This window comes from Myotis myotis, unplaced genomic scaffold, assembly GCF_014108235.1.
Source record: "Myotis myotis isolate mMyoMyo1 unplaced genomic scaffold, mMyoMyo1.p scaffold_m19_p_8, whole genome shotgun sequence".
Lineage (NCBI taxonomy): Eukaryota > Metazoa > Chordata > Mammalia > Chiroptera > Vespertilionidae > Myotis > Myotis myotis.
In genome coordinates, this window is record NW_023416390.1 from 44540900 (window position 1) to 44567045 (window position 26146).

Consider the following 26146-nt stretch of genomic DNA (forward strand, 5'->3'; position numbering starts at 1 on the left):
GCCGAGCTCCAAAGGTTCGCCATCACTGGCCTAGATGCTGCCTTGGCCTAAAGCGCCCTTCCCTCAGGAGTCTGCCCAGCTCACTTCCTCGCCTCCCTCTGCTCTTCCAGAATCTCAAGGACCCCTGCCCTGACCATCCTGTGATACTGCCGGCCCCTGCCCCAAACTCCAGAGCTTCTCATTTCCCCTTCCCTGCTCGCTCGCTCTCTCTCTCTCTCTCTCTCTCTCTCTCTCTCTCTCTCTCTGCAAAGCAAAGGCCAGCTACTAAGTAATACTATTTATTTCTTATCTTTAGTGTTTACTGCTTGCGCATGATTGCGCGCGCGCACACACACACACACACACACACACACACACACACACACTACTATAGTAGCTCCTTGAAGGAGTCATCTTTATGTTTTGTTCTTGGACCTATCCCAGGTGCCTAGAGCCGTTCTGGGCACTTACTAGGCTCTCCTTTCATATATTTGGATTTAAAAAAAAAAAGGCCTGTGGCTCCTTTGGCTGTAGCCAATCCTTGGAAGATGGGTAGCCTTTCCGTGAGAGAGACACAGGGAAGGCAGTGGCTTAGGGGAGCGACACCAGCACCTGCTGGAAGACAGGAGCAAGGAAATCGCTTGGGAAGCAGGGAGGAGGTGGATCTGGCGGTGCCTTGAATGTGAGGCATCAGTGTCAGTATAAAGGGTGTGTGGATCTTCTGTCGTAGACAATAGGAGTGAAGGACTGGGCTACGAAAGGGCCTTCAGCAGGGAAGGGCCTCTTGATGCCAGTAACATTTTAGGACGATTAACCTGGAGGTGGGGTGGCTTGGGGTGGGAGTGGTCCCTTCCGGATGTTTTCCTCGGTCCTGCCCTGCCTTCCCTTTCCTCGGGAGCACTCGGGGCAGTGGGCTGTGCTGTGCCTCTCTCCTCTGTGCTCTCCGCGGCCAGCTAAGCCAGGCTCAGAACCTGCAGGTGTGTTGCACAGCTTCGATTTGGAGGGAGGCTCTGCCTATTCTCCTTTCTCCGGGTGAAGTCAGGGGAGGCATTACCACGGCCTCCGCTTAGAAATGGCATGAAGCTCCCTCCTGCTTCCGCACCTTCAAGTTCATGCCGCGGTCCCCAAGAGGGAGGAATGGATGCTCGGAGATTTCCCTGAGCAACACTGAAATTCCAAAGGAGTAAAAGGCGGGAGACCTTGGCCCGGTGCGTCGAGAACGGGGACAAATTTAGAACTGGAGCCCTGTGTTGCAATTGCCAGTCAAACTCCAGAGGGGTGACCAGCCCATTAGCGCAGGCACCTGGGAACTGACTTTTCTGCCACCTCTCCAAATACACACACACACACATACTAGTACACGTGTGCACACTCACACGCATTCCTCGGGCTCTGGGAAGATCAAGGCCCACTACAAAGCGCCCGTTCCCCAAGACTCCTAATTTATGTTGGGGACTAGCTGTAAAGCTCCCCCTAGGCCCCACCTTCCCTTGCAGCGCTAAAGAGCATGGCACACCGCACTAAAGGCGACACTTAATCAAAACCCGTCTTCTCTCACAAACCCTGAACCTCCAGCTCACGAGAGTCACCAAGGCCAAGGGACGAGGCAGGGAGCGACTCAGGTGGCACACGCTTTGATTAAGATGATACAGGTTCCTTTTATTTCACTTGCATCAGAGTTGTGACATTCCAGATCTGTCCCCTTTTTGATTTGACAACAGCACCTTTCAGTAGAGGTTGACCCCCAAAAAAGACCGGGACTTGTTCTCTCTTCAACCCGGAGTAGGCGATAATTTCTCTGAATCCCCTTCAGTAATGATCGTCAGAGCTTCTGATCTTCCCAAAAACAAGTTTCCCAGGGAACGTGGTTAAACGGAAGCACAAACCCGGCTGCCTCTGGTCCTTTCTAAGGGGCATCTAAGTACCCCTCCTCTCTAGGCCCTGGGAAAGGCCGCCCCTTCTCTGCCTCCTTCCTTGTGTCTTTATTTTTTCTGAGACTGAAATCCTCAAATGAATTCTTTCGCCAGATTTCTGGGGCAGGAAACCTACTTCCCTGCCACACGGGACTTCAGAAACTTCTGGAGGCTCCAGGGTGGTTCCTTTCTATAGCATGGGCCATGGTTTTCCCCAGGAGCTCTGTGGGATTTTGTTTTAATATTATTTAATCACTGGTTACTTCAATGTGCTCAATATATACTTATTGAATCCCAATCACAATGATGTAGGTGTCAAAAGAGACAAAAATTTACTTCTGCTTTCAAGAACCTTTCAATCTCGAAGTAAAATGCAATCATGGTAATACATGGTGGGATGTGAGGAGTGGCTACAAGAACCCCCAAAGCACAGGCAGCTCATGGATTAAGCACCTACCACGTGCCAGACCCCGTTCTAGGCCCTGGGGCGCAGCTGCGTACAAAGTGGATAGCATTCCTGCCTGCGAGGCACTTACGTTCTAGTTGCGGCTGGGTGACATTTCCGACTTTGTATATTTGGCTTTTCAACAGCCCACTTTCAAACTCTTTACATTGACCTTCTCCGACCGCCTTTGTGGACTGCATTTGGACAAGTGGCACATCTGAACGGTCGCGCCACGTCACACCAGCAGGACTCCAGCTCAGTTCCTTCAGTGCCGGTGCTCTAATTAGTCACTAAAAATGAGCAGAAACTTAAAAAACAAAACTTTATATGCTATTGGTCAGTCTTGTAGTTCTCATTAACTTACAATTGAGACAAAGGTGGAAACATTAGGAAGGAAAAAAGAGAAGCTATTTAAAATGCTGTAGAAAGATATCAAATGTTGCCCTGACTGGTTTGGCTCAGTGGATGGAGCATCAGCCTGAGGACTGAAGGGTCCCAGGTTCGAATCCGGTCAAGGGCATGTACCTGGGTTGCGGGCACATCCCTGGTGGGGGGTGTGCAGAAGGCAGCTGATTGATGTTTCTCTCTCATCGATGTGTCTAACTCTCTATCCCTCTCCCTTCCTCTCTGTAAAAATATCAATAAAAATATTTTTTAAAAAAGAGAGAGATCAAATGTTGAGCTCGATATAGTTAGGATTTTAAAAATTGATTTCTTGTTTCTGTGAGAGTGGTCTTTCTTATAATATGTGCTGGCAATAGCTCAGGCAGGCTGTTCAACAACAGCCTTTTTCCACTCCAGCGGGCTGGGAGCTGGGGCAGAGGGGGGCGGGGGGGCGGGGGCCAGCCCAGCACCAGTAAAAGTCTCTTACCTTTTACTCAAGGACTTATAGGAAAATAGAATAATCAGCATATTTCTTTCTTTTTTATTTTATTTTTAGTTTATTGATTTGAGAGAGAAACATTGATTTTTGTTCCACTTACTTATGCATTCATTGATTGTTTCTTGTATATGCCCTGACTGGGGATCGAACCCGCAACCTTGGTGTACTGGGACGATGCTCTAACCATCTGAGCTACCCAACTGGGGCTACCCAGTGTAATTCAAAGCAGAGGGGGAGGGGAGGGTTTTCTGGAAAAGCCTTTGTTTCAGTACGAAGAAGTGGTAAGAAAACAGCAAAGAATCCTCCTTCTCAAGATGAGTTAAGGCTCGGGCTCAAGACTGTAGACTGACCTAGAATGGGAAGGCCGAGGGCCAGTCCCAAGAAGAGAGTAAGTGTCTGGCCTGCCTTGCCTTTTCTAACTAGAGGCCTTCTCCATTGTCCTGAAGACAGTCTTGACCCCGCCCCGAGCCTCACAAGGCGCCTGGCACAGCATTATTCCTGGAACAAGCCTGTGAGAGTCAGGACAGGTGACAGCCAGCACACAAAGGGGCAGGGTAGCATGTTGGGGGGTGAGGGCAGCAAGAGCAACCGGAAGCTGTAATAACAGGAACTCTGCGTGGTAGTTACTCAGTGGCATACGGTCTGTGTCACACGGGCCCCTGAACTGCTCATGCAGCCCCGTGGGTGCACAGGAGGAAACCACAGCCCTACAAGCCAGTGAGCGCTGGGCGAGGATGCCTGCATCTGCTCTGGGACAGAGGCGCGTCCCCCTTCTTGTCTGGCAGTGGTACCGCAACCCCTGGTCAGAGCTTACAGGAGTTACCTTTGGCCCCTCCCTCTCTCATCACTTCCTTACTGTACTGGAGAGCTGACTCCCATGTCTAAACATCAGGATTAAGAGCCTCTGTACAGCCCGGCTGGTGTGGCTCAGTGGTTGAGCATTGACCCATGAACCAGAAAGTCACGGTTGATTTCCGGTCAGGGCACATGGCTGGGTGGTGGGCTCAATCCCCAGTAGGGGACACGCAGGAGGCGTGATCAATGATTCTCTCTCATCATTGATGTTTCTCTCTCTCTCCCTTTCCCTTCCTCTCTGAAATAAAAAAATATATTTTAAAAAAAGAGTCTCTGTACAGGCCAGTGTGCTCAGTTGGTTAGAGCATCACTGGCATTGATGTTTTTCTCTCTCTCTCTCTCTCTCCCTTCCTCACTCTAAAATCAATGAACGTGTCCTCGAGTGAGGATTAAAAAAACAAACAAAAGAAAGAAACCTCAGTACAGAATTCAGTCCCCGCCGAGGCGGGTAAACAGGAGGGTTTGGTTCCTCTCTGTGAGTTTCTGTGACAAAATGATGCCGTTTCTGACCCCCCGACTCCAAACAAGACACTGTTTGCACCTGGAGGAGGGAGAGAGCAGAGCCCCAGGTGGAAGCAGAACTGAGAGGGAGAGCCCTCCGCACACCCTCGGCCCCAGCAAAGAGGCTCCCCTGTGGCCTGTGCTGAGGAGCTGGGCAGCCGCTCCTCCCGTGGGGAGCACGGCCCTGGCAGGCTCTTCTGTTTGTGCCGTGGGAGGTTTCCGCTGGGAGGACTTGGCCGTCAGAGGCCCCCCGCACGGGACGCCCCTTGGTGCGGAGGGGAGTGCGGCCCTGGCGACCTGGAGACTTGGCGATGCCTGGAAGGGAGCCCTGCCCGCCCTCTGCCTCCCCCCCTGCCCCCCAACCTGGTCAGCACCTGCTGAGGCCCCCACGCGGGCCCTCCTACCTCCTCAGGGGCTGCCTGGTCACGGGCATGCTCTTGTGCTCCTCTGAGCGTTCAGCTGCCTGTCCCCCCAAATTTGAAACTGGGACCAAAAGAACAGCATTTTCTCCATGGGAGCGGGGGTGCCTGCAGCCTGCGCTTTGTCCCCTTGTACCGATTCCAGCTGAAACCCGGCCCTGGGCCTCTGGGCCCGAGCTGGGCGTGTTGGTGAACAGAGTGGGGAGGGTGGGAGCCAACACCCAGGGACAGCTGTGCCCTCGGCCTCGGCCCGGCCCTTCCGAGCGCTGGCCGCTTGTCGCTGGGTCTGTGTGAAAACTCCTGAGGAGCACGTCTGGGGGACGTTCGTCTTCGTTGGTGACCCAGCTAGTGCCCTTCGGGCTCCTGTCTCTTTATTGGCCTTGGTGGCAGCGACACGGGCCGGCGCTGCTCTCGGAGAGGCTCCCCGGGACCCCCAGAAGCCGGGCCTGCACCCGGGGGTGGGAACCGGGAGACGCCGCGGGGCTGGCCTGCACATGCGGCCGGAGAGCGCGGCAGCCGGCAGCCTGGTCTGCATCTGATCAGTTTTATCTGCAAAGCGTTCAGAACATTTCTCCCCCAAGAGCATGCTGACCCTCTGGAGGAGGGGGGCCGTGTGGGCCGCCTGTTTGAAGACGTCCCGGCTTTGCTGAGGCTTGTGCAGAGACCCCAGATAAGCCTCAGAAGGTGAGCCAAGTGGGTGGGGAGGCGGCTCTCTGGTGACACTCCGCATCTTCCCTGCCTTCCCTTTTCCGTGTTTACCAATCGTGAAAGCAAATCCAGCTGCCGGGAGGAATTGCTTCCAGATGACATTATGGGAAAGGAAAACACACTTTATTAAAAAGCTGCGGAATAAAAAGCAGAACATGTACGCTCCGTGGGCCAGGATTTCATATGGACTATTTCCTGATATTGTGCAATCAGCCAGCTCCTGGGGTAATAATAACAGAGCAAATGTTCCCTGTGCTGGAGTCAGGAGACCAGAGCTGGGACGGGACTTGGCAGGACGTGGGGAAAATCACTTGACCTCCCTGGCCACCGTATTTTTCTCCCTCTCAAGGACTGCATCCCACCTTCGCTGGGGATCCCTGTGGAAGCCTCGGGAAATGCCTCCCGATGCCGAGTGATGTGAGACAAACCAGGAAAAATTAAGGACCTTTTGCTTTGGAAAATGGGATGTGTTTCTCGCCCCCCCCCCCCCCCCGAAATGTGCTGTGTTGGCTTTCTCGGAGATTTTAGAAGCTCTCCAGCGAGCTGGAGTGAAGTGTCCCTTTACTAATTTGGTTTTACAGGTCACCAGCTAAAACCTACTTAGCGTGGTTTGGAAGAGGATTAGGACATTGGCGTATCTTGCAAGTTGACTTTGCAGGCCGGGTCAGTCAGCAGCTGGAGGCTCCCTCGGCCTGGGGCCAGAGCTCTTTTGTAAACTGCAAGCCTGTAAGGGCCTGGTGAGAACACTGTAACTCTATGATCCAAGAAACAGAAAGTTTGCAGGGAAATGAACATGTAAATGTATAAAAGCAAGGCACACATGGCCAAGTTTGAGTGCAAGAGAGAGAATGCCAGGAAGCCCAGCATTGCAATTCCCCAGGACAAGGGAAGCAGCTGAGGCCATTGAGTCGCTCTTACTGGGGCAGAGTGGGCTTCAGTAGCTCAAGAATGCGCCTGGCACTCAGGAATCCCTTAGACGGCCCTGCAGCCTCTAGCCACATGACCCATATGAGATAGTCCAGATCAAATGAGCATTCACTCATCTACTCAGCACATATGTATCGAGTGCCACGGCAGTGAAGGAAGCATACAAAATCTCTGCCCTCGTGGAGCTTATGTTCTGAAAGGAAAGATGAACCATAGACAATAAACATAATGAGTCACTTTTTCTATCAGTTGTGGTCCCAGCAGGAAACAGATGACGCACTCCATTGGGTAATGGAGAGGAGCTGAATAATGGAGGCTTTACCAAGACCTAGGCAGACTCCAGGGAAGCCGACAAGGAAGGGTGTAGCACCCAAGAATTACCCACCGTGGAACCACCACCCACGCCTAGGCCTGACGGTCCAGGAGGAGGGACAGTCACCAGAGCCCAGTGAGGGGACCTGTGGCCTCGGCGAGAGGGATCTGGCCAGGTGAGGCACACAGGTGAGTGAGGAGCCGAAGGATTCGAGCCCCTCCCCTCTCTCCTCGGAGCACTGCGCATGCCTCCCACTGGCCAGGCCCAGGGAAGCCAACGGCAGGACGTCCCCTGAGGCACAGGGCAGGGTGGAAAAGAGTGGAGAAGGGACCCCTGGGACCGACGGGACATCCAGCATCTACAGTCTGTTAGAGGGCCAGAGGCGCAGGAGGAAGAGGAGCAGGTGAGCGGCATGGAGGTGGGGCAGGCAGCCAAGTAACACAAATGGCCTGCCGTGCAGGGCCTCCTTCATTTGCTCTCCCACCTGCCTCCTTTTCCTGTTTTCTGGTGACTAATTGTGCCCTCTCCTCCCATCATCTCCCTGCTCCTGCCACTTGTCCCACTGGGCACCCTCACAAGTCCCTCGGAGCCAAACCGGGGCAGCTCTGCCGAACGAACCTTCGGTGAGTCTCTGTGCTCCGCTTACTTTAGGAGCCTGGGTGGGGCGATGGTTTATTTTAAATTTTAAATAGACTTTATTTTTTAGAATAGTTTTAATTTTACAGAAAAACTGAGAAAGTAGCACAGAGAGTTTCCATATACTTCCCACTGAGCTTCCTGATTAGCATGGGATGCTTGTTACACTTAATGAGCCAATCAGGACATATTATTGTTGTATTCCGATTCTCTCAGTTTTTCCGTCCACTGGAGCTGTCTCCATGCCCATTCTGCCGCTCCCAAATCCGGCTACCTATTTTTCCCAATCCCCGTGCAGGCTTTCAAAAACTAGTAGAGAAAAATCATCAAATTGAGATGAGTTTTGGTGAGAGCACCCAGAAGCACTGGGTACAAAGCAGTCTACACATTGAAGCTATTAGCCATAGCCTCCCACCCAGCCCCTCAACGTCTTACCACTCCCCTCTTCAACGCCGTCACGAGTGTTCCCTCCGACCCTTCCTCCAGCTGCCCCCAATGGCAACATCGTGCCATGGTACAGTTATCCAAGCTGAGAAACCAGCATGACACGGGGCTATTAACTCAACGACCGATGTCCTTTCTCTGCGCTAGGACCCAGGGCAGGACACCACGAGCGCTTTACTTGTCACGTCCCCTCGTCTCCTCAGACTTTCCTTCTTTCCTGGCCTTGACACTTGTGCAGAGCACTGGTCATGTATTCTGTAGAATGCCCCTCCATTTGGGTTCGGGCCTGGTGTTTTCTCATGGCTAGACTGGGGTTTGGGGAAAACACCCCAGAGGGGGAGTGCCTTTCTCATGGCGTCGTATGGGGGGTTCACCTGTGAGCAGGACATTCCAAATGATGTCAACCTTAACCACTTGGTTGGGGTGGTATCTGCCAGGTTTCGCCACTGTAGAGTTGCTACCTTTCTTTTCTTCTTCTTTTTTTAAAAATATATTTTTATTGATTTCAAAGAGGAAGGGAGAGGGAGAGAGACATAGAAACATCAATGATGAGAGAGAATCATGGTTCGGCCGCCTCCCACACACCCCTCCCCACTGGGGATCGAGCCCACATCCCGGGCGTGTGCCCCAACCAGAACTGAACTGTGACTTCCTGGCTCATAGGCCACCGCTCAACCACTGAGCCACACCGGCCGGGCGCTAACTTTCATTTTCAATACTCTATTACCAGCAAGTCACTGCATCCGGCCCATACTCAGAGGATAAGGGATTCAGCTCCTTCTCTGGAGGAAGGAGCATCAGAGAATTTGTGGGCATATGTTACAAACCACCGGTGTAATTAATTAATATTTGGGGGTAGATGCTTTGAGGCAATACTAAGATCCTGCTTCTCCTAATGTTTCACCCCCTAATTTTCGCATTCCTCGGCCATCTCGCTGGCAGCAGTTATTACTGTGGGGCTCGAATGATTTTCTGCTCACCTCGTTCCTTCCACATTTACAATTTGGAACCCTTCTGTAAGGACAGTTTGTTCTGCTTATTTATCTATGTCTTCAAACATTTATTTATATCAATATGGATGTGTGGTTCTTTAGTTTTTCTTTGAGTTATAATCGCACACGATTATTTGTTTTGTTGCTCCGATGGTTCCAGTTTGGACACTGGGAGCTCCCGTTTCCGTTCAACATGTCCATCCTGTTTGTGTTTTGCTTTGTTGGGGCACTGCTTTACCGTCACCATAAGATGCCCCCAGCTCCCCTTGTATGTTCAACCCCAGCTGCCCCAGCCCTAGGACCTGCCATTTCCCCAGTGGGCCTTCCAGGGCACTTTACATTTCCCTGCTGATGACTTTATTTAGGGCCTGCTACTCTGCCAGGATCAGGATCCTTTCCTTACAGGCACCTTCCACAGTGGCAGAGTCTGACAGATCTGTCGTCCCTGCTCTGGCACTTACCAGTCATGTGACTCAGTGTTCTCGTCCATAAAATGGGACTCATCACACTTCCTCATGGGGTTTGTGTGAGGATGACTGTGAAGCAGTTTGCATGCCTGCCATACATAGTTAATAAATAGTTTTTGATGATCATGTAATGTTGCTCTTCTTGAGGGGGGGGGATTGGTTTTAAGGGTGTGGATTCAAGGCAGACTGCCTGGCTATGTAACCTTAATAACGTGCCTCAGTGTCTTGTCTGTAAAATGGGAATAAAACACTAACGGTCTCACAAAGTTTTTTGCTGGATTTAATGAGTCAATACACACAAAGCACTCAGAACAGGGCTTAGTATACAGGAGCTCTGTTCGCTGTTAGCTCTGATTGTTTCTGTAATTATTGTCGTAGACTGAATCTCAGGTTCCTTCGGCGTTAACCTACCCTTGGTTGGTAGAGCAAGAATTATGGTAGAGAAATTAAACTGTCTAGTTTTGTTAATAGTATGAAATTTAAAGAGAATAGATGGTTAACATCATATAGTTAAAATCCTTCGAAGGAGAACAGCTAAATTCAAATTCATAACTGGTCATGAATGCGCTCCTGACATTTTCTTCTCTGAGGTGTTGACAAATAGCTGGGACAGAATTACTCAGTTCACATTTGTCTGGCTCTGATGCATGAGGCCCCCGTGGCCGGCAGCGCTGGGAAGCCCTCTGTAAACCCATCCGATTTGGCCATTAAAAAGTGATAACTAAGATCAGCCCATGTTGAGGCACCCATTTTGTAGAAAAAAAAAAAAAGTGGAACCAACACAGTTAGTGACACAATAATTAGGACGCAGAGGAGGCTGCTGACAATTTGGGGATGTTTTCTTGCAGAAAATATCAACTCACAGTTCGCAGGGCATTCCTAGGTAATTAAATTGGCAATTTATTGCTGCAGCGTGACAGTTGTGCCCCTCTCCTCCGTGCACACGGAGTCACGCACCCAAAGCAATGCCTGCCCTGTCTTCCGTGTAGGACACAGTGCTGAAAACTCCTTCCCTCCCACTGAAAACTCCAGTGAGTCTTCCTGTCCAGAATGTGAGGACTTTCTTACTATTATGTTACAGGGCAGCCAGAGCTACCCTCAGGGAAGAGTGTGGCGGGTGGTGACGTGAGGGAAGGCCCACCCGGCTCAGGCCAGTCCTCCAGGGCCCCTTCCCCTTTCTCTCACTCATCTCAGACCCCGGCCCTCCTCAGCCCCTCAGGCACTCCTTGAGGCAGGCCTGCGTTAGTCACTGCACAGATGTTTCCCAACTACAGACATTTGTGAACAGCCTTCATGGTTTTGCCTTATCCGCAAACCATATGGGTTATCATTTCTTTAATGTTTTATTTTTATTTTTTAATCCTCATCGGAGGATGTGCTTAGAAAGAAGTATGTGTGGGGAGAGAGAGAGAGAGAGAGAGAGAGAGAGAGAGAGAGAGAGAGAGAGAGAGAGAGAGGGAAGGGAAGGGAAGGGAAGGGAAGGGAAGGGAAGGGAAGGGAAGGGAAGGGAAGGGAAGGGAAGGGAAGGGAAGGGAAGGGAAGGGAAGGGAAGGGAAGGGAAGGGAAGAGAAACATCCATCAGTTGCCTTCCATATGCTCCCCAACTGGGAATCAAACCTGAAACCCAGGTACGGTCCCTGACTGGGAATTGAACCAGCAACCTTTTGGTGCATGGATAACGCTCAACCAACTGAGCCACTCCGGCAGGGCTAATGTTTTTCTTTTAATAAACTCACGTTTGAGAAACATGAAAGCTCAAGCTAGCTTCATCCTCACCAACTATATCCGTGGAGCCACAGGGCTCTGATGATGGTGAGGTCAGTGGATCTCAGCGGATGGCTAGGTGGGGCCTGTCCTCTCTGCGGAAAAACCCCCTGCAACCTGGCTGGGAACAGAAGCAGAAAGGACCAGGGCCTGTAAGAGAAACCAGGCTCTCTTCATGAAGGCAGTTTGCTCCAAAATAAGATGACACTGGCTGCAAGCCCTTCTGACACTGACACACGTCTGTTCACTATTGACAAACATTAGGGTTCCCGGGGCCCAAGAGGATGAAAGGCAAGGTGGCTGGCAACAGGGAGGGGAGGCTGTTAAATGATCAAGCGTCTGCAGGCTGGAGGCAGGCAGTGGGACCTGCAGAGCCATCTCACGGATGCTGTGCTAGGCGGCTCACTGTACTAGGAGGGTCCCCGAGAGTGAGGAAGATGGGAGTCTTTCTAGATAAGGGCTTAACGCTGACAAAGATGCTGAGCTGCAAACATTTCGGTGCCACCACATTAGTACTTCAGGCATGGTTCTTGCGGGGGCATGACATGCAGAGTGCGGCAGCGGGAAGTCAGGCTGGAGAGGACTTGCTTGCAAGGCCAAGGAGTAGTTTCGACTTGATCCTAATGATGGTGGGAGGCCCTACAGGATTTTAAGCAGAGAGTGATGGGAACGGTGTGTCTCCAGGCATCCTGGTGATACTGTTGCAGCTGTCAGAAGACTGGAGGCAGGAGGTAAGTGATGTTAGGATGGTGAGGGATGCTACTACTGAATGCCTGGTCCAGATGAGAGACGAACTAAACCAGAGCTATGTGAAGTGAAGAGGAGATAAACTACAGTGGGGCCTTGACTTACGAGTTTAATTCGTTCCGTGACGGAGCTCGTAACTCAATGACTCGTATGTCAAATCGAAAGTGAACAAGTGAGACACGTGATGCTGGGCTGATGTTGTGGCGTTCACTCTGATGTTCGGGGCGCCAACTAGCGGTGGGGTATCTGAAGCTGGCTCATAACCCGAATTTTAGCTCGCAACTCAAAGCAAAAAATCGGCTGAGAGACGGCTCATATCTCAAAAAACTCGTTAGTCAGGACACTCGTAAGTCAAGGCCCCACTGTACTGAGATCCAACTTGATGGCTGACGCGCTGTGGGGGGTGTAGGAAGAAGAGGAGCTTATGATGATGACGCCTGGGTTTCTAGCGTAGATAACAACCATCATAACCAAGGACAGGAATAGGCGAGGACAAGCAGGATTTGGGGGTAAAGGTTGAGTGAGAGGAATCTGCAGGATCCCTTTTGGAGATGTGTCTTGTCTTAGGACATATTGTGGACACACTGACCTAGAATTCAGGACAGAGGGATGGGCTTGAGAAACAGATCTGGGTCCTAGTGTTCATGTGATTATAGAAACTGTGGGCATGGATAACTCATCCAGGAAGAGCAGAAGGAAAAGAGTTAACTTTTAATAATACAGGGAAGGAGAGTGAGGAGCCCATGAAAGAGCCTGAGAAAGGGTAGCCAGAGAAATAGGAGAAACACACAAAATTGAAGACAGGATAGTTTCAGAAAAGGAAACATGGGGAGGCAGTGTCAAATGCTTCAGAAAAATACTGAAAATTCATCATTGAGGGTTTGGCCAAAGAAAAGGTATTGGTGACTTTAATAGGAGCTCTTTCTATAGAGAGGTGAGGCAGAGCTGGACCGTGAGTGGGAGATGTGGCCCGGGGTAGGAAGGCTCTACTTTTGTAATGAAGGCAAGATAAAGGCAAAACGCTGACTTTGCATGCACTTTGTCCCTGAAGTGGGCAGAGAGCTTGGTTATCTGCTGAGAGATATATGGGGTGCAGCTACAGTGTTTTGGACAGGTTCAAGCCTTGGACTGAGGAGAGGGCACAGTCCTCTCATTGCCACGTGCAAGTCCCAGCTTGGAGGGCAGAGCCTTCCCAGCACAATTATAGCCAACAGCTGTAGTTGTGAGCTTGAACCTGTGGTCCGAACACGTGGCCCCACGTGCCTTGTGCTAGAGTTCAGGTGCATATAGTTGAGTGGGACTGAAACCCACGAGAATGCTGTAAACATCTTGATCACGCCCCTACTTTGCCTCGTGGCGTCTACTATAAAATAAAGACACGGCTTGTGGTCACTGGCGCTGTCCATCAGAGGGGCAGCATCCCACCAAGACCCAGGTTTCATTCTCATGTCTGTCTTTTCTAAGCCTTTCATCGCCCCCACTCAGGGTCACTGAACCAGGCTGAGCTGGCATGGGACATAAGGCGCCCTGGGGCTGAGTATGCCATGGCCATGCGGCTCCCCACAGAGATAGGGGTGGGGTAAATCTCATGCCTATTTTACTCGCTGTGTCTGTGAAACAGATAACACTTTCTCACAGCCTGCACATAGTAGGCGCTGTTAGTTCTCACTCTCCCTTTTCCTTTTTTCTTTTGTTCCTCGCCAACCTAGCACCCCTTCCAACAATTTGAAAATCAAATTAATTTTTGCTCTTGACCAAATTAATCATCTGCCTGAATATTTCTCCTTGAAGTAACCTTAGCCAAACTGGCTGGATGGCATTTGGGCCCCTCTTCAGTGATCCTAGAGCATCTTTATCAAAACTCCATCCCTTAAAAAAGCAAACAAAAAAAACTATAGTTGGGGGACATGTCTGGCAAAATGAATGCAAACTGTATTGGGCAGCAGTTTTAAAACACAGTTGGCAATTACACAAGTACTAGTGTAGTATGTGTGTACACTGGGATTCCTCCCCAAACTCAAGTATTCTGAGACCCTAAAGGGGATGGGATCATAAAACAATATTTTGAATTCAGCAGTCATGTCAGTTCCCCTCATTTGCTTTGCTTGGGAAAATTTAGAGTTTTTTGCTACTCAGGCAGAGCCAAGTTTTTTGTTTTTGTTTTTTGATGGATAAACTGAAGCACAGTAGCCTGATGACTTATGCACATAGGTTATTACAGTCGAAACAATAAGGCCCACACATATTGTGCCCATAATAAATATTTCTGGGTACTTAAGAAGATTAAATGTTATTTACCTGGCACTTACACTTCCTTTTGTGATAGTGGCTATAAAGCAGTGTTTCTCAACCTTCTTGCATTATCGTCACACTTCTGAGTAGTTTTTGGTGACATGGGTAGTTAGCTGCAGGCCCACAGAAAGAGTTTTGAGGTCCTGCAAGTGTTTTTCTAAAAGTTTTAATTGCTGACATTTAGAAATCAGGTGACTTCGTATAAAAATTAAGACATCTGGCTTCCCTTGAAAGACTAGTAGTAACCTGGCCTGCATGTCAGTGACATGCTCCACGGTGGCTCCCCCTCTTCCAGGTTCTGCAGGCCCAGCCTCTCACCCTTATACTACCTGTCTCTTCCCTGGTAGGCATTTGAGTTTGAGACCAGACCCTGCTCTAAGCCAGCCGACAGCTGCTCGAAGGGAGAAGCCGATCTCAGTGTCATTGTTAATAATGGTGCTTGTCTTCTCCAAGAACTGCAGGACTGCTTGTTTTATGTGCTTGTGTACCTGTAGCCCTGTGCTGTATCTGGCACAGAGGCGTGCATAAGTTTGCTTAAGGATCTGTGAGGTTTAATTCTTTGCAAGCATTTGGCTACCGATGAGGAAGGTGAAATGCCCACGACTTGTCTCAAGTCCAGAAGCTTAGAAATCCAAGTGTGAGATTAGGACAACCTGTATGTGAGGGTGTGAGCCAAGGCTAGGCTTGGTGTTCAAGTGCGTTTCCAGACAGATGGGTCAGTCCTGAGATGCTGGCTCCTGGGACGCTCTTTGAGTCACCATACACGTACCGAAGGCTCTGAGGAACTCTGTAGTAACACAACAAACTGTTTTATTTGGCTTAACTGAATGCTTCATAATCTCCATCTATCTTTTCACTATTTCGATATAATCTTTAATTCATAACACTCCCTCCTCTCAGATGCACTACATGACAAGCTATTTTTTACTGATGGTGAAATATGACTACCCTGGTTAAGACAGTTTTGCAAGACTTTTGTGATACCCCGGGGTCTCCTTCCAGCTATTGCTCAAACAGTGTTGGGAAACATGACTTTCACCGAGGTCTCCGTGGAGTCAGGGTTAGGCTGCTCTGTTTTCCTCCTTCGACGGGGCCATGAACCTGTGAAGACAGAAGAGTTTACGTTATCACGTGCATCCTCACCCGTTCTCCTCACCACAGCCCGACGGCAGGGATCAGGACTCCATCTGATAGAAGAAGAAACGGTCTCAGAAAGCTCCAGTGGCTCACTCAAGGCCCAAATCCAGCCAGAGGCAGTGCCGAGGTTTAAGCGACTCTTTTTACTCTGGACCCACCATCGTCCTACACCGATTTTTTCCTTGAGCACATCGCTTTGCTTTTTGGTCAGATCATCCTGTTGGCTCTACATTCTTCAGACTCAGGGTTGTCACCCCCTCCCCTCCCCTCAAATTCTACTATTCTCTGACGAAGCCCGAGGACACCAGGGGAAGGCCTACAGAGGGTTCCGGCAGCTCCCGGGCCTGGAGGGCACTGAGGGGCGCAGAGCCCTTGAAGAGGCCCAGGGCTTAGCGGGCTGGGTGCCCTGGGGCTCCTGCTACTCGACCTAAACTCTCTCCCTCTTCCCACCGCGCCTCGGGGCCCCGACTGCGCCCAGATACTCGCTCCACGGAGCTGCGTCCTGCCTCCAGTTTCCCCTTCCTCCAGGAGGGGGCCGATGGTGCGAAAAGCCCCCTTGGCCTGAAGATCCCCCTGGGAAACCCATGTGCGCGCCCTTAGCCCGCTTGGCTGTCAGTGGCTCGGCTTGCAGATCTGGGTCCGGGAGCGGCGGGGGCTCCACCTCGGCCCGCCGCCCTCTGCCCTGCGAGCGCACCCGAGGGGAGGGAGGCGGGGAGGCCAGACGGTGGAGGGAGGAGAGGGGAGGGAAGAAGCGGGGGAGAAGGGCGGGAAGAGGTTAGCGGGCAGCGTGGGGGATGGGAGGCAGGAAGGGGGTGAAGGGGAGGGGAGGGGAGGAGGGGCGGAGATTGCGGGGCCGAGGCCGCGGGGAGCCGTGGGGAGCAGTGGGTCGTGGCCCAGCTGGAGCGCCGCCCGGAGCCCGCCGGGCCCGCCAAGTCCCGGGAGGAGGCGGGAGCCGGGAGCCTGACGCCGAAGGGAGCGTGGCCGTCTGTTTCCCGCGGGTGCGCCTGGCTTCGGGGCTCGGGCCTGAAGCGCTTGCTGGGGGGTCAGGGCTGCAGCGCCCCTCACACCCCAGCCCGCAGCCGACCCCTCCAAAGGCCCTGGTTCTGGAAATGAGGCCGTTGCCGGTGCCCCGCGTTGGAAGCCTGCAGAGGACGGGCGGTTGTCCTTCCAGGTGGAAGGCGCACGTCCATGGGAGGGACGTGAGCTGGAGGGAGCGCCCCTGAAGGATGAGGGCCTTCGTTCCAGCAGCCACCCTCCCCAAACCTCCAGCAAGTGTGTGTGTGTGTGGGGGGGGGGGGGGGGGGTAGAAAGCTTAGGGTTCCCTGAAGGCCCGCAACTTGTCCCAGCCCCCAAGGCTGGAGGTCCCCAGGGGAGCCCCGGCTTCCAATAGGACCTGAGCTCTGAGGATCTCAAACAGGGCCCAGCAACGGGCCTGCCCCGCTCATGCCCATCTCCTGGGAATTGTACCATTAACTAGTGACGTTTGTTGCATCTGTTCTCCCTCCTGCCTGTCGTTCTCTGCTCCCAGGCCCAGGCTCCATGGGAACATGCCAGACGCCAGGTGTGAGAGCTGATGCCCTGGTGTTGGAGGGTTAGGAGTGGGTTTCCCCCCTGCGGCTTTGTAATTATTAGTTCTCTCCAATTTGTTTTCACAGTTGGTATGTATTACTCTGTAACTCAGGAAAAATACTATGTATATAATGTAGCTGATAAAAATGATCATATTTTGGATAGTTAGAGATAGAGGGGGAAATATCCTGAGAATAAAGCAGTAGTTTTGCTCTATTTATTTTTCCCATACCAGCCAATCTTTTCTGACTTGCGCTAGAAAATCAGCTCATCAGTTTGACGTGGAAAGACATTTCCTTTTGTCCTGCCTACTTAGGGGACTACTTTTGTAGTTTCAAGATCCCAGGCAGGGAAACAACGTCATAGAAGGGTTCATAGTCGGTCCACAGTGAAGGCAAAGTGAGGGGAATGGTCTGGATGGTTATTTCAGCCTAGCTGTAACAGTCTAGTGAACTTGGATCTTTCTTTGCCACACCAGTGCCTCCCACCTTTATTATAAACACTTTAAAAATTTTTCCAAATTACTTCAGTTACGTTCCATTTTATTGCAAATTAGGACAATACTTCATCTGTGCACAGAGTCGTTCATTTAACGAACATTTAGTAAGCACCTACCAAGTGCCAGGCGCCAGGCTGATGCTAAGAATACCAGGCAAGGCTGGGCCCTTATCTGTCAGGAGCTTTGGGTCTAATTGGTGGACATGCATATATAAACAGTGATGTACCGGGAATTATTTCAGGGGCTCTGGGAGGTCCCTCCGTAGACAGACTTACAGCAGCAAGTGGGACATGAAGGAGTAGCTACTTCTAGTGGGGCGAGAGGACAGTGCCAAGGAAGCAGGAAAAGATTTGCAGAAAATTAGTTATCTGGGCTGGTCATGAGTCTTTAGCTTGTGAGTGAGTAGTCCTTCCTGGTGTGAAACTGTGTTTTGTGTGTGTGTGTGTGTGTGTGTGTGTGTGTGTGTGTGTGTGTTTCCTGTCCTTTGCTCTAATCATGTCATTCTTTGACACATTAAGAGGTTGCTTTGTGATTTCATTTTGTTGTTAATCCTCACCCAAGGATATTTTTTTCCCATTGATTTTTTAGAGAGAGAGGAAAATAGGAAGGGAGAGGAACATCGACGTGAGAGAGACACATCAATTGCTTGCCTCTTGCATGCGCCCGGACCAGGGGACCAGGGCTGGGGATCAAATCTGCATGCCCTTGATCGGGAATCTAACTGGAAACCCTTCAGCATGAGGGGTGATGCTTTAACCACTGAACACACTGGCCAAGGTAGTTGTTTTGTGGTTTCTACATTGATAGGTGCAATGAGTTTATAACATTCAAATCCTATTTCATCATATTTTAAAAACTGGCCCAAATTTAAAAATATATGTCCTTTTGTCAGGTGTCATTGAAATTATAAAACATATTGAACTTTAAACTTTTTATTTTTACTTAGAGCATATAATTGTACATTCATTCCCCAGTCTTTAGGTGTTGGGCTCACTGTGTGGGTGATCGGATTGAAATTACTCATTTTTTTCCTTGCATTAATCCCACTCTTGATAGATTGGGTTTCGGATTTCTTGCCTTTGTTTCTCTACAGTGGAGAAAGAGCTAAAGACGCATAAAACAGTATCTGTGTGGAGTTCCTTTAGGCTTTACAATTTCTTCCTCATCTCTTACAGTTTTCTAGCTCAAAACTAATTTAACATCAGTTTTTATTACTTATTTTTAAGTGACCTGCCTTTATAGAATCTTTTCAAAGCATTCAACTTTATTTTTATATCATTTTTCATGTCTCCTTTTATTTGTTCCGGGTTTTTCCCACACTCATATTTCATTGTTTTATGAGGCAGTAAACACATTTTAGAAGAAATAAGTGATTCTAAGCATACTATTCAACCATTCTGTTCTGTTTCATTTTAAAAATGCTAGTCATGACCCAGTGAATTTATTTCAACCCAGTACGTTGATATGAAGACTGACAGTTTGAAAAATACTGTGTTAAACAGTAGCCTCCTAGCATTCAGTACACCTGGCATCAGTGGGGGGTTTGAGAGGGATAGAGAGTGAAGGTTAAGCCAGTGAGTTGGTTAAGTAGTGTTCTGGTAAGAGGGCTTCTAACTGTATTAAAATTTTATTGGATTAAATTCTGGGTCAATGACTAGGGTTTGGAAATCTCATTGTACTCAAGTTTTGGCTATTGTGATTTGAGTTTTAAATAAAAACCTAGCCTGGATCTAAAACTCTCCAGCTTAGAATTAGTGTTAATGGCCCAGAGAGTTCATGTTACATATGTAACCAACCATAACTGAGCCATTTTAAGGCCATTTGATTGTGTCCTTTTGTATGGATAGACAAGGAGATTAATCGATAAAATCTCTAAGGTAGTCTAAGAGAACATCTTTCCTAGTTTATGACAATGTCTGGGCCTTCTGAGATCTTCCACTAAGTCTTAGCCTTGTATTCTTTTTAGGGACACGATACCTGAAAGACATTTGATGAAGCCAGAAAAGGATGCTGACAAGCAAGAATATTTAAGTTGAAATCAAGACCTTTCTTCTCCTGGGTGGAGGCTCCCAGATACAAAAGGTACCTGGCTGTCTTGTCAGAGCTTAGTAAAGGCAGGTGTGCATTTTCCTGGGTTGACAGCTTTATTCACTCAGGTCCTAGGACGAGCTCAGAAGTTTACCACTTTTCAAAATGCCTGTTGTTCAGGGAAGATGGACCAGTGAAAGGATGGACTGTCTGTGGCTGAATATCTGGGAATCCCTGCCTGTGACTCAGGTATCTCCACCCCCTTTGTAATGACATCCATCATTTTGGATAGATGGGGTTTGACAGCTGTGTAGTCCCCAAAACTCACATTGTCAGTGCAACTACAGTGACCAGGCTTTCAGGAATGGATTCATGCTAGCCAGACTCACCGAAGACTCTTAAGTGAACGGCATGACCACTCACATGGGGACATTCTTCTCCAGTGACCAAGGACGCGTGGCTATGTTCTCCAGGACCCTCGCTGCTCAATCCTGGGTACCTGGGAACACTCCTAGTGCCCAGGAAGTTGTTTGGCGATCTCACAATCACAACAGAGAAAGGGATGGTGTTATGGGTTGAATTGTGTCCCCTCCCAATTCACATGTCGAAGTCCTAACTCCTAACACCTCAGGATGTGACCTATTTGGAAACAGATTCATTGCAGATGTACTTTGTTAAGATTAAGAGTAGAGTGGCTCTTAATCCAGTATGACTGGTGTCCTTGTAAAAAAAGGAAAATTTGTACACAGATGCACACATAGAGGGAAGACGTCATGTGAGGATGAAGGCAGAGATCGGCATGATGCATCTTTAAGCCAAGGAACCCCAAGGATTTGCCAGCACATCCCCAGAAGCCAGAAGAGGGGCACAGAATGAATTCCCCCTCGCTGCCCAGCCCGCACCCAGAAGGAATCAATCCTGCCAGCTCCTTGAGACGTCTAGCCTCCAGCACTTTGAGACAATAAGTAGTTTAAACCAGCTGGTTGCTTTAACTTTTTAAGGCAGCCCTAACAAACTAATACTAGTTGCAGAGCTTGACAAATCACCTCCCAACCCTGGCTAGGGGCCAGATTGTCTGTCATCCCTAGGTCTAGTCTCCATCCCTTGGACAGTGCTGGGAACACACTCCCCACATGTTGGTCTTTGGGTTTCCTTCTTCTAAATGTGAGAACATCTTTCCTCTTCTATTTATACATTCTTCCTTCTGTTCGCTTAATACCACTCATTATATCTCAGTTCTCTTTGTCATGGTATAGTCGTGTTTCCTATTACACCTGTGTTGAGCCTGCTGAGCATTCTGCAAACTATTCTCAGTTTTAGTGATTAGAAGAATCACCTGGGCCTGCTGATTAAAAAGATAAAAATAAAAAAGAACAAGAAAGAAAGAAATATTTTTGGAAGCAGATTGATTACCCCACCCCTCAAAATTTTGATTTGTAGTTTTGTGATGGGACCCAGGAATAATTATATTCAATAACCACTACGGGTGCTGTTAACCTCATTACCTGTCGATTCTTACCAGCTTCTTTCTTGGAGCATAATCTAAACTCTAAGCTCTGGAGTCACCCAGTTTAGTCCAATTTGGGAGGTCCTATTCCCAGCTGTAAGGATTTAAGCACCACCCCCTTCCCACCCAAGACTTCAGAAGTAGACTGGGTATCCAGGTCAGTCGAAAGCATTTGTTCACTTAAAAATTTTTTAACACCTGCTATCAACTAAATACTAGTCCGGGGTCTGGGGAAACATCTGTAAAACAAATAGACAAGAATACCTTACATCCTAGCTGGGAGGAAACGGTCAATCAATCAATAAATATACTAGGTGAGCAGTACTGTGGGGAAAAATAAGTAAGGGTGGGGATCCTGAGTGCAGGGTGTCTGTGGGCCTGGCAATTTTCAGTGGGTGCCTTGGGTAGGCGTCACTGACAAAGTGACTTGAAAGTGGGCCATGTAGCTCTCTGGGAGAAGAGCGTCTCAGGCAGAAGGGACAGCCAATACAGAGTCCCCAGTCATTAGCTGAGCGCACCTGGCATTTTAATAGAAACCAGAGGCCAGTGTGGCCGGAGTGGAGTGTGTGTGTGTGTGTGTGTGTGTGCGGGGGGGGGGGGGGGGGGGGGGGGGGGTGACAGGCAGTGAGGTCAGAAAGGTTACAGGGGAGCCAGATCACGCCCTATAGGCTGTTGGCTTTCAGTTGGCGAGATGGGAAGCTATAGGAGGATTCTGAGCAGTGACATGGTCTGACTTTCATTTGTAAAATATCACTCAGGCTGCTGCACTGAGGACAGGAGCAGAAGCAGGGAGACCAGTTAGGAAATGACTCCAATAATCCAGGTGACATGCCAATGGCTGGCAATAGGATGGTAACAGTGGAAGTGGTGAGGGCTGGTTGGATGTAGATATATTTTGAAGGTAGACCCAACAATTCTCTGGTAGACTGGATGTGGAATGTTGGAGAAGAGAGATGTCAAGGATGCTAATCAGGGTAAATCTTGGAATTCTTGCTTGGAAGGCTGAGCATAAGCAGCACCCCAAATGAGGAAGCATGTAGCCTCCACATTGCTGGCAGCCACCCTATGCCCATGTGGAGAGCCAGCCTGAGAGTGAGGCACATGCTGTGTTTGGCAGGACAGGGTGTGTGTGTGTGTGGGGGGGGGGCAGAAAGAGATTGTCCTGAGGGCAGCGCAGAGCCGCTGCCTCCACACCTGAAACGCGACCCACCCTGCACCCCTAGTTATAAGAGCCAATGAGTTCCCTCTGTGACTTTGTAACTTGCATCCAAAATGTTTACTGCAACTGGGAGATGCACTATTTGCCTAAAGAAACTTTGCTAGTTCCCCCAGAGCTAGTCTCCAGACTTCAGGGATGACTTTCCCAAACATTGTTCTTTCTCATGCCTCTCTGTTCTCATCTCATCGAATTGTAAGCCCCTAGAGTACTGTGTCAGGAGTGGGGCTACACAGACCCAGCATGACAGAAAGCCAGAAATTATTAGCACAACATCCCTGGGGGTGGTGATGGTAGTAGTAGTATTGCCTATCCTATCTAATAAATTGGGAATATGCTAATTGACCCTCATGCCGTCACAAAGATGGCAGCACCCACAGCCAATAAGGGGGGAATATGCTAATTGATTGCCATGCCCTCAAAGATGGTGGCACCCATAGCCACAAGATGGTGGTGCCCAGTCCCCTTAGCCCCCCAGCCACCCAGGGCCAGCCCGAGGCGCAGGCAAACTTCGGATGGCGGCTGCCCAAGGCTCAGGTAACCAGGGCCGGCCGAGGCTTGCACTGCCGGCAGTGGCAGCAGCAGAGGTGTGATGGGGGCGTCGCCTTCCCCTGATCGCCGGGTTGCTTCCTGCCCCTGAGGGCTCCTGGACTGTGAGAAGGGGCAGGCTTGGCTGAGGGACCCCCCTCCAGTGCATGAAATTTCATGCACAGAGCCTCTAGTATTTTATAAGTTTCAGAGCAGAGATTAAGGGATTTAGGACCAAAGTCTTTTATTTCAAGTCTAAGATTGGTTTCTCCAATTAACCAATCACAATCCATCTGTCCCACAAAAGAGAGCAGAGCTTTTCAGGAGGCATCTGGCTGCTTTGCTGATTGGCAATATATTGGTACAAATATGACAGATCTGATCCTCACCTTTACAGGGTCAGTAACTTCTGGGCCTCTTCACTCTGAGTGGTTAAGCTGGAAAGGATCAGTTCATCATAGCCAAACTCATGAGACTGATGTATAAACCAGCCTGCTAGATTCTTTATAACAGCTACTCTTTCTCAAAATTGAAAACTTGTAGACTCTTGACTATATCCCAGTTTGAGTAACATTAAATTCACACTTACATTATGAGACTTTAAAAACAGCCATAAGGGCAAATCCAGACTGGGCTTTGCTATTACATGGCATTACTCTGTAAAAAAGGTGTCAATCCAGGTAATGCTTATGTTAAATTTTTTATTTATCTTGAAAATGAAAACACTAACTTTAAAATTATTCTAAAGAATTCATGGACCTCTCTGTGAATGTGATTAAAGACTCCAATCTGAAAAACAGGGCAATAGGAGAAAGGCTTTGTCTGAAAACTGTGCTGGCTATGTATACAGGATGCGCTAACACAAGGCCACTCGGGAAACTGGGTTGCAGATCAGAAGGCAGATTAAGGGCAGAGGGAGCAGGCTGCTCTCAGGGAGCACAGCCCTCAGACAGGGTGGCCAGTTATCCCATGTGCATTTGCTCTAAGGTATTTCTGGTGAGGACTCTACAGTTCTGGAGAACAGAGCCCCGTCTTCCCTGCATTATGGTAGAGAAGCACTGACAAACTGTTACTCACTGATTTCCCTTTTCCTAACTTCACCTGAATCCGTGCACCCTCGCTGCCAGTGCATCACTCTAGGGAAACAGGAACTGTGCTCTCCTGACAAGGCAAGGACTTGGACCAGGTTGGTGGATCCCTGCAGCCCATGCTCTTACTTTTATCACATTACTAGTTTCTGTCATTAAACTAACATTATGAGGGGGCTCATCTACTCTAGAGGATGGCAAAACAACTTTCTAATCTCTCCCAAGTTTTTCTGCATCAGACTCTGAGCATCAAGCATCCTTCTCAAATGCCCTCTCTGCCTACTCCTACTTCTGTCTTTTGCCAGCCCTCCCCTTCCCCACCTCCAACTACATTGAGTTTGTGCTAGGAACTAGGGCAGTGATGGCAAACCTTTTGAGCTCGGCGTGTCAGCATTTTGAAAAACCCTAACTTAACTCTGGTGCCGTGTCACATATAAAAATTTTTTGATATTTGCAACCATAGTAAAACAAAGACTTATATTTTTGATATTTATTTTATATATTTAAATGCCATTTAACAAAGAAAAAGTCAACCAAAAAAATGAGTTTGCGTGTCACCTGTGACACGCATGTCATAGGTTCGCCATCACTGCACTAGGGAGCACCCGCCGCCCATGGCCGAGCACTCCCTTCTGGCTCCAGAACCAGACTGGATTAGAGCGCTGGGCTGCCTCCAAGCCGGCTGGGAGAATGCATCCTGTTCCCAGGCAGCGGTTCCAGGGGCAGCATTCAATCGCCAACACTCTCCTGCCTCCTCAGAGCCAGGCAAGGATATGAATTTCCTCAGGCCACTTGGCAGATGCCTGCTTGTTCTTTAGTTTGGTAAGAACTGAGGGAGGGAGTGCCTGGCCAATTTAGAAATGAGAGGGCTCCCAGGGAACTTGCCTTGAACTGCAGGGATCACTCCCACCCCCTTACCTGTCTGCCACCTCCACTGAGTGCTGATGCCTTCGCATGCACTCTAGCCAGGATGGACTACAGCTGTTGCCTTTACTTACCTGACAATTTTTTTCTCCCTCCCTCCTTCCTTCCTCCCTCCCCCCTTCCTCCCTCCCTCCCTCCCTCCTCCCTTCCTCCTCCCTCCCTCCCTCCCCTCCCTCCTCCCTCCCTCCCTCCCTCCTCCCTTCCTCCCTCCTCCCTCCCTCCCTCCCTCCCTCCTCCTCCTTCCTTCCTTCCTTCCTTCCTTCCTTCCTTCCTTCCTCCCTTCCTTCCTTCCTTCCTTCTTGCTTTCTTGCTTTCTTACCTGTGTGTGCCACTTTTCTTCCCGCAGCCTGGTCCCTTTTAGCTCTTCCTCACGAAATCTTCCCCACCCTTTAAAAGCCACAGCTGAAATGAGCGCTCCAGAAAGGCTTCTCTGATCTACAAGCAGAAAGATCCCTCCTTTTTTGTCTGCCACACCCATTTTCCTGGACCCATATTAAATCACAGACCACTTTCTGGTATCTAGTGTAGCTACTGAGGTACATTTCTTATGTAGTCTATCAGGAAATAAGCTAAGACGTGAGGGCATGTCTGACTGCCTTTGTTTTTCCCAGGAGATTCTGCACATCGTAGGGATTTAATATTTGTTGAATGAATGATAAATCAAAAACACTGCACACACGGCATACAAATGACAGAAGACTGGATCCTTTACAAGTTTCCCTTCCGAAGCTGCCCTACGCAGAGCTTTCCTGGGATCCCTCTGATTCCACCCCACCCCCCTTGGGCTAATGTGGCCCACTGCAGGCGAGGGGAGCCCCCAGGTGCCTGACCCTTCAGGGGGCCAGGGCTCCTTCTGATTGGTCAGTGCTTGGGTCATACCAGTTGTTACATATTTAGAATATCAGCCCTGCAGCTAAGTCAGGCAGCACTCAACCAAAAAGCCTTAGAAGAGACGCTGGTCACAATTGCCTGTTTACAGAAGTAAGATATGTTGAGGGGGGTGGGAGAGGGTGGGAAGTTGGGCGTTGCTGGAATTTAGAAAGCAGGGACTCATTTTACCTTCTTGTTAGTTATATGTTTAGCCTTGGGCAAAAGAGCACTGGCCTGTTCTGGCGGTCAGCAGACCTGAGTTCCAGTGCTGGCGCGGTCACTGCGCTTGGATCTTGGGCATATTGCTTCATCTCATCACAGTTAATTCCTTCCCACCGGAGGGGGTGGTTGAGGTTATAGTGAGATCAAGTTTGCTCTGTGGATGTGGAAAGTCCTGAGTTCAAAGGGAAAATGTTTATATATTGAGCCTCCCTGAGGAAGAAAACATCCATTTTCTCATTTCTTCCTGTGCTTTAACAGATATATTTACTGGTT

At 49.5% G+C, this 26146-nt stretch overlaps 1 long non-coding RNA gene across 1 annotated transcript; it reads left to right on the forward strand.

Annotated features, from left to right (window-relative positions):
* The first annotated feature begins 18109 nt into the window (after positions 1-18109).
* LOC118661836 lies at positions 18110-20987 on the forward strand. The gene is made up of 3 exons (XR_004969493.1): positions 18110-18267; positions 19457-19572; positions 19647-20987. It is a non-coding gene; the product is annotated as an uncharacterized LOC118661836 (long non-coding RNA).
* The last annotated feature ends 5159 nt before the right edge of the window (positions 20988-26146 follow it).